This window comes from Syngnathus acus, chromosome 21 (genome assembly GCF_901709675.1).
Source record: "Syngnathus acus chromosome 21, fSynAcu1.2, whole genome shotgun sequence".
Taxonomy (NCBI): domain Eukaryota; kingdom Metazoa; phylum Chordata; class Actinopteri; order Syngnathiformes; family Syngnathidae; genus Syngnathus; species Syngnathus acus.
This window is the reverse complement of record NC_051105.1, coordinates 4,367,005-4,380,768: the sequence shown is the minus strand read 5'-3', so window position 1 is coordinate 4,380,768 and position 13,764 is coordinate 4,367,005. Positions and strand designations below refer to the sequence as shown.

The following is a 13,764-nucleotide window of genomic DNA, read 5'->3' as shown; positions in this document are numbered from 1 at the left end:
AAAGAAGGGTCGACCTTTTCGGGGCGTATCTGTGATCAAGGGAGAATGTCCTACAGGTGTGCTCACACATTTAAAAGGTCAGATTTTTTTTTTTTGGGGTCACCCTTTGTGCAGTAAGAAGTCTCACCGGCTATTTAATTGTTTGGTTTTACTTTATGGATTACCTTCTGGATTTAAGTGGGATTTGTCATTTCCAAATGACTTTTGAGTCACTTTCTGGATTGCTACTCCTTCCTTTTCTGGATTCCTCAAGTCATAACTTGTAAGTCTTGGTTTTCAACCGTTGTGCTCCAATTATTTGTAACTTCAAATGAACCAGTTTATCTTTGGTTGGCAACCTTACGATGATGTGCTTTGAAACGCTCTACTTGTGAATATGTATGAACAATTGCAGATCAAGAAGCCATTTGCCTACACATTTTAATTAATAGAAAATAAAGTCAAATAAAGTCAAAGTCTGCTTTATTAAATACTTGATCACAATTTTGTATGATAATTTGAGACCCAACAAAAGTAAACAATTAAAACAAATAAATCACTCATTTCAAATTGTTGTAGTGGTAGACTGCAATTACTCTTAAATGCCTATTTTTAGTCCTATTTTTCTTAAGTCTCATTAAATTGGTTCTTGTTTACTCAAAAGACATAACTGAACAGAACAATGATCTTAAAACCAAATTTGAATTTTTTAAGCTACATACGTATCATATTTATTTGACTCGCCACTTAATTAATTAATGTTGATGATGATAAATGTTAATTAGCATACTTTTTCATTAGTTCCCCTGTAAAAAAATATATATATTGTGTTCTGCATGCATAAGTTGTTACTAATTGCTACCATTCAGCATTATTTCCTTTCAGTTTTGCTGTTCAGGCAAAATCTTCTTGTCCAATTTACTGATTTGCACTGTTCCTCATTCGATTACCACATAGAGATTGGCACAGATGTTGACGACGAAAAAAAGTGACAAGGGCGCCTAGCAATGTAATGACCTTTTACGTTACACACTAGCCTACACGGCTCTACTCTGTAATGCTGAGCTCTTCAGAAAAGTGCCTCCCCGGGCCTTCTGCTGTTGTATGTTTGCTCTTATTAGCGCTTGCAGTCTATAAATAGAATAAGTGACTATTTGGAAATTTCAAATAAAGTGGACAATTGCAGACCTGAGGGTTAATGGCATTGTGGTAAACGTATATCAGCGGCAGTAAAGTGTGCTGACTCATTACGCAAATAAAGTGCATTGAAATATTTTACGGTAATAATCCGTGTGCTGGGTTATTTAGCACGATAAAATGCGTTCTTGATGTGGTCATCATTGATGAATATCACCATCACCAGGGTTCCCCTTTATGGTTCCCTACATCACATATATAGTAAAGTGAGAGCTCTTATGTTCAATGTTGTTGTGTACAAGCATGAAATATGACGCAAGACCAAACAACGCTATACACGACAATTGACGCAACACGAGCTCAGATCATCCCTACAGAGGAAGGAAACATGTTGTTCAATTATTACATGAACCACAGAAATTGTATGTTTTGAAAATGAGTTCCTTTTTGGATTCCTGCACAAATTTAAATGAAATTTGAATTGTAAAGTCAATGTTTGAAGTTACAGTTTAACAATCTTAGCTGTTTGTACAAGTACAAGTTAACCACAGAGAGCAAAATTGAAAAATAAACATTTTAAAAATGCAACCTTTAACTGAACTGACAATGTTACATTTATAATATCTCATACCTTAAATGTGTAAAACTAGTTCAGACATGTGAAGAATAATAAGCCTTTTCTACCCTGATGACATTAAAAATCCCAAAAAGAGGGAAATGCACGTCACAGATTGTACAAGTGTGCTTTAAACACTTAAACATTTTAAAACACTTTGGTCAAATGGGGAATTGTACGATCTCGGGGGCATTCGACTTTAGCAATTCTACAGTATTATTGTTTAAATTATTTATGCCCTGATTGTTGCCTGATTGGCACCTCAAAGTTCCCTTTTCAACACATTAAACAGCTCTCAAGGCTGTTGGGGTTGTTTCAGAGCTTTCACTGCACAATACATTAAGTATTTAACAACGTGTAATGCTGTAAAACAATAAAGTGAAATATTCATAATGGCGTTGTGATGGTGCAAAGATGTCTTACTTATTGATGTGAAGGAAATGTTGCTGACTGAGTGTATGATGGACAAACATGCTAAGAAAACTGACTTGACTTGTGGTACATTCAAATAAAATAGATTTATTAGTGCTTATTTTTAGGGCATGTTTGTGCTTCTTGGAATAAGTTATTTGGAGGTTTATAATTAACATAAGATCCACACTACCGTTCAAAGGTCATTTAGAAATGTCCTTTTTTGTTAATTGTAATAAATGACTGTTTTAGTTACTAATGTCTGTTTTTTAAATGCAATATCTACATACTAGGTGTATAAAGGCTCATTTCCAGCAACCATCCCTTCAGTGTTCTAATGATGCTAATTTTGTTAGAAGGCCAATAGATCAGTGGTTCTTAACCTGGGTTCGGTCGAACCCTAGGGGTTCGGTGAGTCGGTTTCAGGGGTTCGGCAGAGCCTCCACTGCGGAAGTCCAAACACACCTGATTTATAAATTCGCATATCTGAACTGGTCTCGCAAAGGCAACAGCAGAAGTCACACTGATTTGCTGGTATGTCATTTGTTGTGAATTCATGCATTGTGTTGGTTTTATTCTTTGAACAAGGTGATGTTTATGCACGGCTCATTTTGTGCACCAGTAAAAACATCTCTGTCTTGAATTTGAAAAAAAATAAATATATATTCACAAAAGAGGGGTTCGGTGAATGCGCATATGAAACTGGTGGGGTTCAGTGCCTCCAACAAGGTTAAGAATCACTGCAATAGATGATTAGAGAAACCCTTGAAAACCCGTGTGTAGAGAAAACACAATTTTCTGGGTGACCCCAAACTTTTTTAAACGGTAGTGTATGCTAACTTCTGGTAGCCTGTCTATTTCTATCTACAAGTTAACATTATACTAGTGAACCTTTTCTATATGTTTTTTTGAAGTTTACATATATTTAGTACTCGATTATTTCTTTCTTTTAATGTTTTTAAGTATATGTGATATAACAAAACCATTGACTTTTTCATTAGTACTGAGAAGGAATGATTAAGTGTTAATCAAGGTTTAATTACACCTAGCTGGAAAGCAGTTTTATTGTCTTGTTCTGCTGCTCTTAAAAACCGAATGTACCCCCAAGTTGCGTCTTGACTGCACGGGAAGCAGAAAACGACATTTTCACAAACACTCAAAATGTCGTAAATTTCCAGTGTTCCGTAATCCGCCATCAAATATAAAGCGAGCGCTGTAACACTCGTTGTGGTAGCAGTAACTTTGTAAAAGTGCAAGCGCATGTACATTGTGTCTGCACTTCACGGAAATATTGTACAGCAGACATTTCTTGTTAAATTTATAATGATTTTAAGCCCACCCTCCCTTTTTCATTTTTATAGCAGAGCACAAAGTAATTTGGTTGCTTTTTGAGGCTACGCAAGAAAGCTGGAAATGACAGCTCTTATTTGAACAGTTATGAAAAGTTTGCTCATGTGATTGAATTCGGTAGGACTCTACACGGAAAGTAATGCACTCTACATGGGGATGGACCTTGTTTTGTCAAAAGAACATGCATCTTAACCAACTAAAATGAGTTATTTTTAGTCTTGTAAAATATAAATGTTTTGAGAGAGGTGTGCTTAATGTAATCCCTTTTTTTATTTTTGTTTTTGCCCGGTTCTCCCTCTAATAGGCGGCTTCCTTTTCCCATCAAGAACAAACAAAGCTGATTGTAATAAGCCACAGAACATTGTTTTGTCTCATTGTGAGGTTTGCGTGATGATGGCAGCGTAGAACAATAATTTGGAGAGAAAGTTGCCACGTGCCTTCGGGAAGAAATAGAGTGCTCTCCATTTTGGAACAGAGGGTTTGGCTAAATGCATGGCAAGTGCAGTGCAGCATACTGAGTCAATGTGCATTGTGATGCTTAAATTACTACAATCTTTTTTGAGAGGGGAAGGCAACAAAAGATAATATTCTCGTGTATGTAGAATGCGTAAATTAGAACATAAATTGTCTTCTTTGAACATGTACCAACTTTGGTGAGCTTTAATATTATAAATATCTACACATCTGGTTCCTTAACTAATCATTTTATTTTGTTCCATGACCACACTAACTCAAACTATAACTTCAACAACAAACTTTTTAATGTTTTTTTACAGTATGGTACTGCACAAAATATATACTAGTAATAGAAATGTTATACAACATGAATAAAACAATCTGTAGATCATAATTTTCTGCGTTAAAGTGACCCAGTAAGCTTCAGTAATATAATGCTATAAATAGATATAAAATAAAATAAAAACAAAACAAAAACAAAATAAAAAAAAATGCTGTATTGTGTTGCTGTACCTGTTGCTGTACCGTTTTTGTTCAAATTTCCATAACTTAAAAGGTGATAACTGCTGCACACCAAGTTCACTATCCCGTCTATTATTATTACTATTTTGTCTGAGAATTTAAGAAAAAAATCCTTATAAAGTATCTAAATAAAGATTCTGTACATTGGATGTCAAAATGTACTTTCATAACTTCTATAAGCTTTTATGAAATGCCAATCGGACATGCGCATATAACAAAAGTAAACCTAACATGTAAAAACATATTTGATAATTCATACACAATAATACAAAATAACAAACATACTGTAATAATAGTTCAACCGTGTGGGTGATTCTTGAAAAATATGTAAGCGTCCATCGTTAAATGCAATCAAATTGATATCTAGCCACTTAGCTAACCTATCTGACTATGGGGAATCTGAATGACTTCACTTGGTCTAATGTGTTTACACAAAAGTATCATAAATCCAATTATAGTCAGACTAACTCAATAACAGAACATTCCTTGGAAACATACATAGAATATCCAATCCAGCACGCTATTTGTACAGTACGTCTATACGAGGTGTCTTTTCCCACACCTCCAGCCGCTTCTCTGTCACAAGTATGAAATAAAGTCCACTCATCCCCACTCACTAGCTCCCACTCGTGTTGCATATGGAAACTTTAAGAATAGACCTGTCATCATGCAAATGTGTGTGTGTATTGACGGATCCGAGCTAACTCCTCGCTATATGGCATTAGACATATTTTAAGATCACTGTATTGCCTCAAAAAGTAAATCTTTCACCCGTATTAGCCGCAGAGTGTGTCACCCTGTCAGGACAAATAAACACTCCTATCAAACCATCTGAAAAAAATTTTTTGAATTCTAATCATTTCAATAGATGACTTTGACATTTCAGTAAATGAAGTAGAATATTAAATATTTCGACACACATTTGACCTCTGACATTTGGGGAGATTTACGGTACTCTTCTCAGGTGCAGACCAGGAAATACACAAACCAACTTCTCCCACATGAGTGGAGTGAGTGGGTGTGTGAGAGGCAGCGGTGAGCAAGAGTTTAGTGAAAACGCATCAAGAAAAGAAGCTATTTGTTAATATAACTTCACATTGTTTATGGTTGATACAGTTATACACCTTTTTTGTCTGGTTGCCGTATCCTTTAGTCACCGTCGAACCATTTTCCACTGCTCTTTCTTCTCCAACTGAGTCACGCGTCAATATCGTTGTGTACACTTAACCTTTTCTCTGCTTCCTCGCCTCCGTTTTTGCTCATCACACGAATACACACACACACACACACACACACCTGCTGTGAGAGCACACGTGTGGTTCATTGAGTGTGGCGAGTAGAGTACAAACTGAAGCGTAGGGTGGGGGGCTGGTTGATGATTTTTTCCACAAATGCATTTTGTCATGCAAATCCGAATGAGACTTTGGCCAAGTGAGCATCCAAAGCACAAACCTAACAGGGATGTTTTGATTTTTTCCTTATTTTTATCTTTCCTGTAATTTCTATGATTCCACCCAAAAGAGTACCTGATCCACAGAGAATTTTTCATAATAGTAGTTTAATAACCTGTAGATAAATGTGTTTTGATGGCAGCAGTAATGTAACTTCATTTACAATATAGAATTGTGTACCGGTGTATACAGCAGGGCTGGAAAAAAACATTCGTGCTCCAGGACCAAATATAATTTTGAAACTAGACCGGTAAGCAAGGTAATTTGTAGATGAGGTAAAAAAAAAAAAAATGTTTTAAGGTTATTAAATGATTCTATATCCTTAAAAACACTGGGTTAAAAACAACCCAATTTGGGGTAAAAATTGGACTGACCCAGGAAGTTTGGTCAATTATTCATTTGTTATCCTTGCTTGGTACAACCCGCTTTGCTACAAAACAATTAAAAAATACATGTATGTATTTGGTCAAACTCACCCAACTTTCTGGGTCGGTCCAATGTTTAACTCAGCAATAAGGATGTATTTGACTATTTTCAAAAAATGAGTTCTTTCCTAGTTTTTTGTAGGCCTATTATTTACTACAAACATTTAGGAATGTTTCTACAAAAAAGAAATACAGCCTTAAAACTTGCTGGGTTAAAAACTGGACTGACCCTGATTTTTTTTTGCAAATGATACTAGGAAAAACATGAACCTTCCCCCACCCCCCCCCCCCCCCCTGTATGTGTGACATAAAGCAATGAGGTGCCATTTTGACACCCTGTGATCATATCTAACTGTATCCCACGAGGTGAGAAGCCTTCCCTGGGTTGCAGACGAGACGACGTCACCTCCCATCCTGCTGTAAATACTTCACGTGTTGACAGGAGGTTTCTCTGCCTCCTCTGAATGAGAAGCCGCTCTCAGTACGTCTTGTCTGCCACATCAAATAAAGGCGAGAAGTTAACCATTGACGCGCTTGGCCGTCGTCCTTTGACCGACAGAGAACAGATGGTGCTGTCGCAAAGATTGTGTAGTGCTGCTGATCTATTTTTTATGTGACGTAAGTGCTGAGGCTGAGAGAAGATAAGGTCACGCTGGTGTAGTTTATTTGAGAAGTAGACCTTTGAATGGATCCTGCTAACATACAGATATAAGAATCTTACTGAATGCACAAAAGGTCAGATCCAGCCAAAAGCATCAAACCAACTGTACATTTAGCAACCATGTATTTATTTTGGATTAAAGTAGGTGATTTATCTGTAAGTCTATCTCAATTGTCATAGGGATGATATGTGGGTCAATTGTAAATAATTGAATTTCATTATAATTCATCCTTCAAACCAGCTTCAATACTGTCGTTAGGGTTACTGTTACTATAATTGTATTTCAAATCTGGCAGTGGCTCTTTCTTACTTAAATGTTTTTTTTAAGGCAACATTGCAAAGAAATGGGGACTGACATGGCGACCAGTCCTCGTTTTTCAAGCGTGGTGGTGGAAGTAAATTATGAAAAGTGTAGTTTAAAAAAAACACAAAATCTGGAGGCTCATAGAAAGCAAAAAAAAGTCCAATAGAATAAATTTATGTGGGGTTAATCAGAGGTACTTTAAAAGACTCATGTAGCGGCATTCCAGTTATGAGGGTTATGCAACCACATTATCTTAAATCTTTTACTTTCCCTCTCAATAAGAATAACGTATGTTGTTCAGGTTGTAGGTCACATAGATGGTGCAAATAGTTTTACAAAGATTTAATCTTAATCAAATTTTTTTTTTATGTGACATATACCTGGCATGAGTAGACTTTTTGTATCTACCGTACCTCTATGACACTCTGAGATTTATATTCAGCCGTTTTCATAAAGCACCTAATGTTATAGCTGTGGTCAAGTGGTGCTCCTTAAATGTAAATACTTTTGCACACGTGTGACTCTGTAACATGCTTTAGCTCTGATAAGAATTTAGCATTTAGCTGTCAGTAGGCATATTCATGCCCATCTGTTGTTTAGCATCAACATTAGGAAGTGTCAGACCACGCTGAAGGTCCGTGCAAAGTCACTTCTATATATCACACTTTTGGTTGTTTGCATCTTGACATAAAGCAGATGGGCTCAGGTATATACCACCGCTACTCTGCCGAAAAAAAACAGATTAAAACGTGCAAAAAGTGACAACTATAATGTGTGACTTAGTCACATGAGCATAGTTCAGTATTGGCATGAGTTTTGGTGGACACAAATAAAATGCTGGAGCGGCTTAAACTGATAGTGCTCCTATTTAGCCATTTTCGGTTGTAAAAAGTTACGATTGAGTTAATTTATTTGATTATATCATTATTTTTCTGCGTACATTTAATGCTTTTAAAACTCATTTCGACACTTGCTCCTGACTGAAAATGACATCACGTGCTGAGGGCTCAGGTTACCGGCCAATTACGGCTTGCATGTTTTCTGGGTTTGGTTATTTAACATTGCAAGCTAAAATAAACTGCACTGCAAGGTGGGAAGTAATCCCAAATATCCCCAAATTGTATGTTTCCCCCTCATGAACCACGAAGTAGTGCTTACATTTTGTCGATTTACAAAGTGAACGGAGTTAATTTGTGTATATCTATATTTTATATACCGTAATTTTCGGACTATAAGTCGCGTTTTTTTTTCATAGTTTGGGTGGGGGGGCGACTTATACTCAGGAGCGACTTATATACATATATATGGTTTTTTTCACTTTTTTGGGCATTTTATGGCTGGTGCGACTTATACTCCGGTGCGACTTATAGTCCGAAAATTACGGTACATGTATATATTATGCTAAATATTTAAATACAAGTGAATATATTATATCATATCATATACCACCATCATTTAAGATGATAGATTGGATGTTGGTTAATCTCGCTGTCACGCAATGATGCTATCACCTGGACAAGCTTTAGAAATCCGATAAAGCAAACTCTGTCGCGAAGCGGACACATTGCTTTAGGCACAAATGTTCCTTGAGGCATAAATGTAAAAATCCACCATCAAAATAGCACAATGTGTTAATTTATAACGTGTCTTCCCTGATCCAGGAAGTAGCCAACAAATACTGTTCTAAACGGCAACTATCATTTCTTGTTTGGAAGTTGTTGCATTTGTAAAGATCTGAAGCTCCGTCAAGAAGCAATCTTTCAGCCCGTCAGAAATTTATTGCATGTTGAATGTCTTAAAATACCTCATAATGCATTATTTAACACATTTGTGCATTTGGGTCTGTGCCTTTTGTCATGTTCCATCCATCAAAGTCTTCCCTTTTAGACCTAATTCGTTTTGTTGCAATATTCCACCACGCAAATGTGGCCATAGGAGTCAGTTGAATGTTGTTTTATTTGTTGATCATTTAGCAAACTCAAGTCTTGTTAGCGGTTGATATTACAATGAAGATGTTCAGCGAATTATTGTCAGGTTTGAGTGAGTGATGGCTACTAGGATTCATTAAATCTCTTTCACTCAAAAATGAATGTGAACGAGGATGAGCATTCCGTAAAAGCTCAGACTGTGATGCGTCGCGTTCAACATGCTAATCAGGTTTCTGGTTTGTCGTCCTGCATTATTTAATCTCATTAAGCAACAAAATGTTAGGTGAAACTTGTATTCCTCTAATGAAGTTGGTGCATGAATGCATACAATGGTAGCCGTGTCATTTGGTTAACGTTAACAAGAAAATAATACAAATAAATAATTACATTCAAGATGTCTCAGCCAGCCAAGGCCAGGGAAAGAAATTCTTTGCAATATTGAGATTATGGCTTTTCTCGCCATTTTTCTAATCTTACATATAACATTTTCGCAATAAATTCTAAGAGAGAAATTTACAAACTTTTTTTCCATTACTGAGTTCCATGCTCTTTTGCTGCTATGTTGCAATTTTTGTAGAAATACTAAACTGGCTATCTTTGGGTATTAGTGCACCATTTTTGCTGTCACTGTTATCAATGCTATTATCCTCGCTGCTATTGTTGCCGTTTTCGCTTTCTCTATCACGACCACTGTATAGCCTCTATTATTATCGTTATTGGCGGTATTGCTATTGCCACTGCCTCTTTGGCTATTCCCGCTCTTGCTACAGTAGCAACAGCAGCCTTTTGCTCGTACTATTACCACTAATGCTTCTTTTGCAATTGTCTGCCATTGCTATTGCTATTGCAGCTGCGTCCATTGCTTTTTCTATTGGCGCTATCATGGCTGTTATTGGTGCTAGGGCTTGCTAAAGTCATTTCTTCCACAAACACCACAAAAGTTTAGTTGGACCGCTTTGCACCATCCCCACTCAAGTGGGCTTTTCTAATTGAAGGTGTTTATTCTAAAAGGTCAGTGGATATTTTCAAATGGATTGGACTATTTTATGCCAAGGCTTGCTGGAGCAGGCCTGATTCTGTCTGGGTGATTTACACCACTGCCGTGTTGTCGTCTTCCAGCGCCTTTTAACACATAAAGCATGGGCAGGGTTGTGGGGAGACTCGTCTGTGCGTGATGAATTACCTGGTGTTTACGTGCTAACGTACGTCAAAGTGTTGCTGTCACATTGTGTGCAGGGCCTACGAGGGCTGTCCTCATGCTAAACGGAAAAAAGCTGATGATACGGGATGGCCTCCAACAATGGCCGGGAATAGATAACTGTTGGAGTCAGTGACAAACACAGAAAAAAGCCATTAATTATTTGCCGTATGCTAAATATGTGTGTATACTGTACTGTATTCGAGATTACCGTATTTTCCGGACTATAAGGCGCACCGGACTATAAGGCGCACCTTCAATGAATGGCCCATTTTAAAACTTTGTCCTTATATAAGGCGCACCGGACTATAAGGCGCATCATTAATGCATCATGTCAGATTTTTAATCCAAATCAAATCATTCTCCATTTTATCTTTTTTATTTCAACTTCAGACGCAACAAATTACTTTATAATCACAAAATAATGATCCATAGTCTTTTTGATTCATGATTCATAGTCTTCAGCGGGCCACTTATGATTGATTTCATGACACAATGCTTCGGGCCAGTTTAAATTTTGGAATTTGGTCCATATATAAGGCGCACCGGACTATAAGGCGCACTGTCTGCTTTTGAGAAAATTTTAGGTTTTTACGTGCGCCTTATAGTCCGGAAAATACGGTACCTTTAAAGCATATTCAATTACTGTATTTATTATATTTGTATGTACATTAGTATTGTGTATTACTACCTAAATAATATGTTGATGACAATATTCTAATAATGATAATAATCATGAATTTATTAAACAAATTTCATTATTATATTAACTAATTGGCTTGAAGATACCACATTTTGCTTGTGTGACGTTCATTTTGACTAAGGTTACCTTAAATATAAAGTTACTTATCAAAGGCAATAATGAAACAGCAATGTTCCACCTGCATACTTCTCACCTTGGTCGGACCAAAACATCATGAATATTCAACACAATCCGCTTTTTATTACAACGCACTTCACATCAATGTGTGCCCTCTGTGTGCTAACATCCTAATCTCGGAGGCGGACGTGAACTATGCTTCAAATAAGATGAAAAATAAACAGGGACAACTTCAGATGGAAATAACGTTGCTCTCCGGCAAATGCACGTTACTGTATTTTCACATTTGCAGTAACTATGACACCGGAGCTAAATCGGATTTAACCTTCTGTCAGTCATTTATTTTAAATTCTTTCATAAGTGCATGTTTGTGTCAAGAAAAAACTTACCGAGCTACAACTGCACCATATTATGTATTTGTTTAATACTGATATTAAATTTACTGCATATATTAATTACAAGTTACTTTCACAATTATACTTTTTTTTTTTAAAAAGTTTTGATCCAGCAATACTGTGGTAATGCATGTAATATGAAATAATACACAGCATATCGCACATTAATGCTCTTCTCAGAAAAAAAATAAACGGCTATAATTGTTCTGTCGGATATACAAACACAATATTGTTCTGATTTTAAAATTGCTTTTACACGAATATTCTAGTTATACATATTTTCGATACGTAGTATATTACAATGAAACATATAGCCCAATCAATATAACAGTTGATCCTCTATTGTATTATTGCCTCTGGTAGAATTTTCTTTTTCTTTCTTTTCTTTATATATAGTAGCTGGTAAAGGTGTACCTAATGTCTGCTAAGTGCACTTCCGCAACAATGGCTTCTTACTCAAGCAACATGGTTCCTCTGTGCTTAATCAGCTAATGCAGTCTTGTGGGTTGACTCGTGGCGATGAAATCCCACTGATGCCCGTGCTGAGCGCCTATCCCGCTTCGACCCATCCATTTACTCCCTTCTCTACCCAAAGGGAGCGTGCTTGTGATGACATAGTTTCTTTGGGAATGGAGCGGACTTTTCAAAGCGCTGTGGGAGGAAAGAGTGGGTGGGAAAGTAGTGGGAGGGTTTTTGGAAGATTGCATTGGAGATGCCTGTACCAAGAATGAAAGAAGAAGAACAGAGCTTCTTTTCCCAAAGGTTTATGTAATCACAATTTGTGTTGTGATGGTGTACGTGCTACATTTCTTAGCATCACCCCCAAATGTGACAGAGAGTAAATTAGTGCATATATTGCAATATTTTGAGCAGTGGGAGTGGACACCAAATGATACAGCGCACCGAACTAAATGTGATTCAGCTCCTTTGGTGTTGGCGTTCACTGGATTTAGTATATTTGATATTTGTGTCTTTTTTAAATGGTAGTAAGTATGGACACAAGCCATTTTCTTCATTAATAATTATTTCAGTGTTAGAAATCACTCCCTATTCACTAAATAGTGCCATTTATTTTGTGGTGCTGTTGAAATGTTATCACTGTCCAGTGCCTTCAATGTATCCAATTTCCACATCTTGAAAATTAGTGAACAACCGATGACTCCAAAATGCAACATATCGTATTCCATGATGCACTGTACTGACAAAGAAGACATATGACCGCTCAGTTATACATAAAGTCATTTGTTTGGGTTCAATTAGTAAAATGCACATCAATAACTTTATATTTGATATTCACTTTGTGATTATTTCTTCAATATGAAAGGTCCAACTGCTGACATTGATCTGATTGTGTGACATGAGAGAATCCGTTATAAAGCTGCCATTTAATTGAAGATGTAATGGATGCACTAGTCAAGAAGCTTTTTTCTTTTTCTGTTTTATCTTTGAGTAATACAGGCAACATTTTGCATTCATCTAGCGTCCCTCAGGGCACTGTCATTGATCCGCTCTCATTTAGAAAGATAATTCAACAAATCTTATAAAGCAGCCTTTCCCAAAAACGTTCAGGTATTGTTAAATTACCTCTAATTTTGCATTTTACTCAAACGACCAGATTAACCCACACTATGTATTTAAACCCTGCTATAGATTTAAAATATCAACATTGCATTTATTTAAGGGCGAAACTCTTGGGACTTAATGATTCTTAATCATGTCATCAGTTCTTTTTGCATTGATGAAACTACGTTACTACAACATGTTTATCTGCTTATTACAATTGTTCCATGATGAATACTGGCATTGTTCAGAGGGACGCGACAATGGTCTGCGTAAAACAGATGAGTCAAATCAATCTAAATCAAGATCATTGATTATGTGAAACATTTCCCTGAGTAGACATTGACGACCTGTCAGAGGTTGATGAAGGAAGGAATCAGCCCTTTGTTTCTGTATTACGATCTAGTATGTGGACCTTTTATGCACGTATCATGCATGTTACTATCCCCGCAGCAAAATCCCCGACCCCTCCCTTCCCTGTTACTTCCCCACTGTGGCTATTTTTGGCATTGACTGTTGAAAGGTTGACTTAGTATGTATTGAACGTGGAA

The 13,764-nt window shown here is 36.7% G+C and overlaps 1 protein-coding gene across 2 annotated transcripts in view; it reads left to right on the top strand.

The window, feature by feature from the left end:
- The window catches only part of fgf14 (fibroblast growth factor 14), a 64,760-nt gene that overhangs the window by 17,156 nt on the left and 33,840 nt on the right, over nt 1-13,764 (top strand). The window contains exon 1 of one of the 2 annotated variants that reach the window (XM_037239261.1): nt 101-262. The exons of the other annotated variant lie outside the window; for it this stretch is intronic. The gene's annotated coding sequence lies outside the window, so the exon portion shown is untranslated. Of the gene's footprint in view, nt 1-100; nt 263-13,764 lie in introns of those variants that run through there. 2 annotated transcript variants of the gene reach the window in all.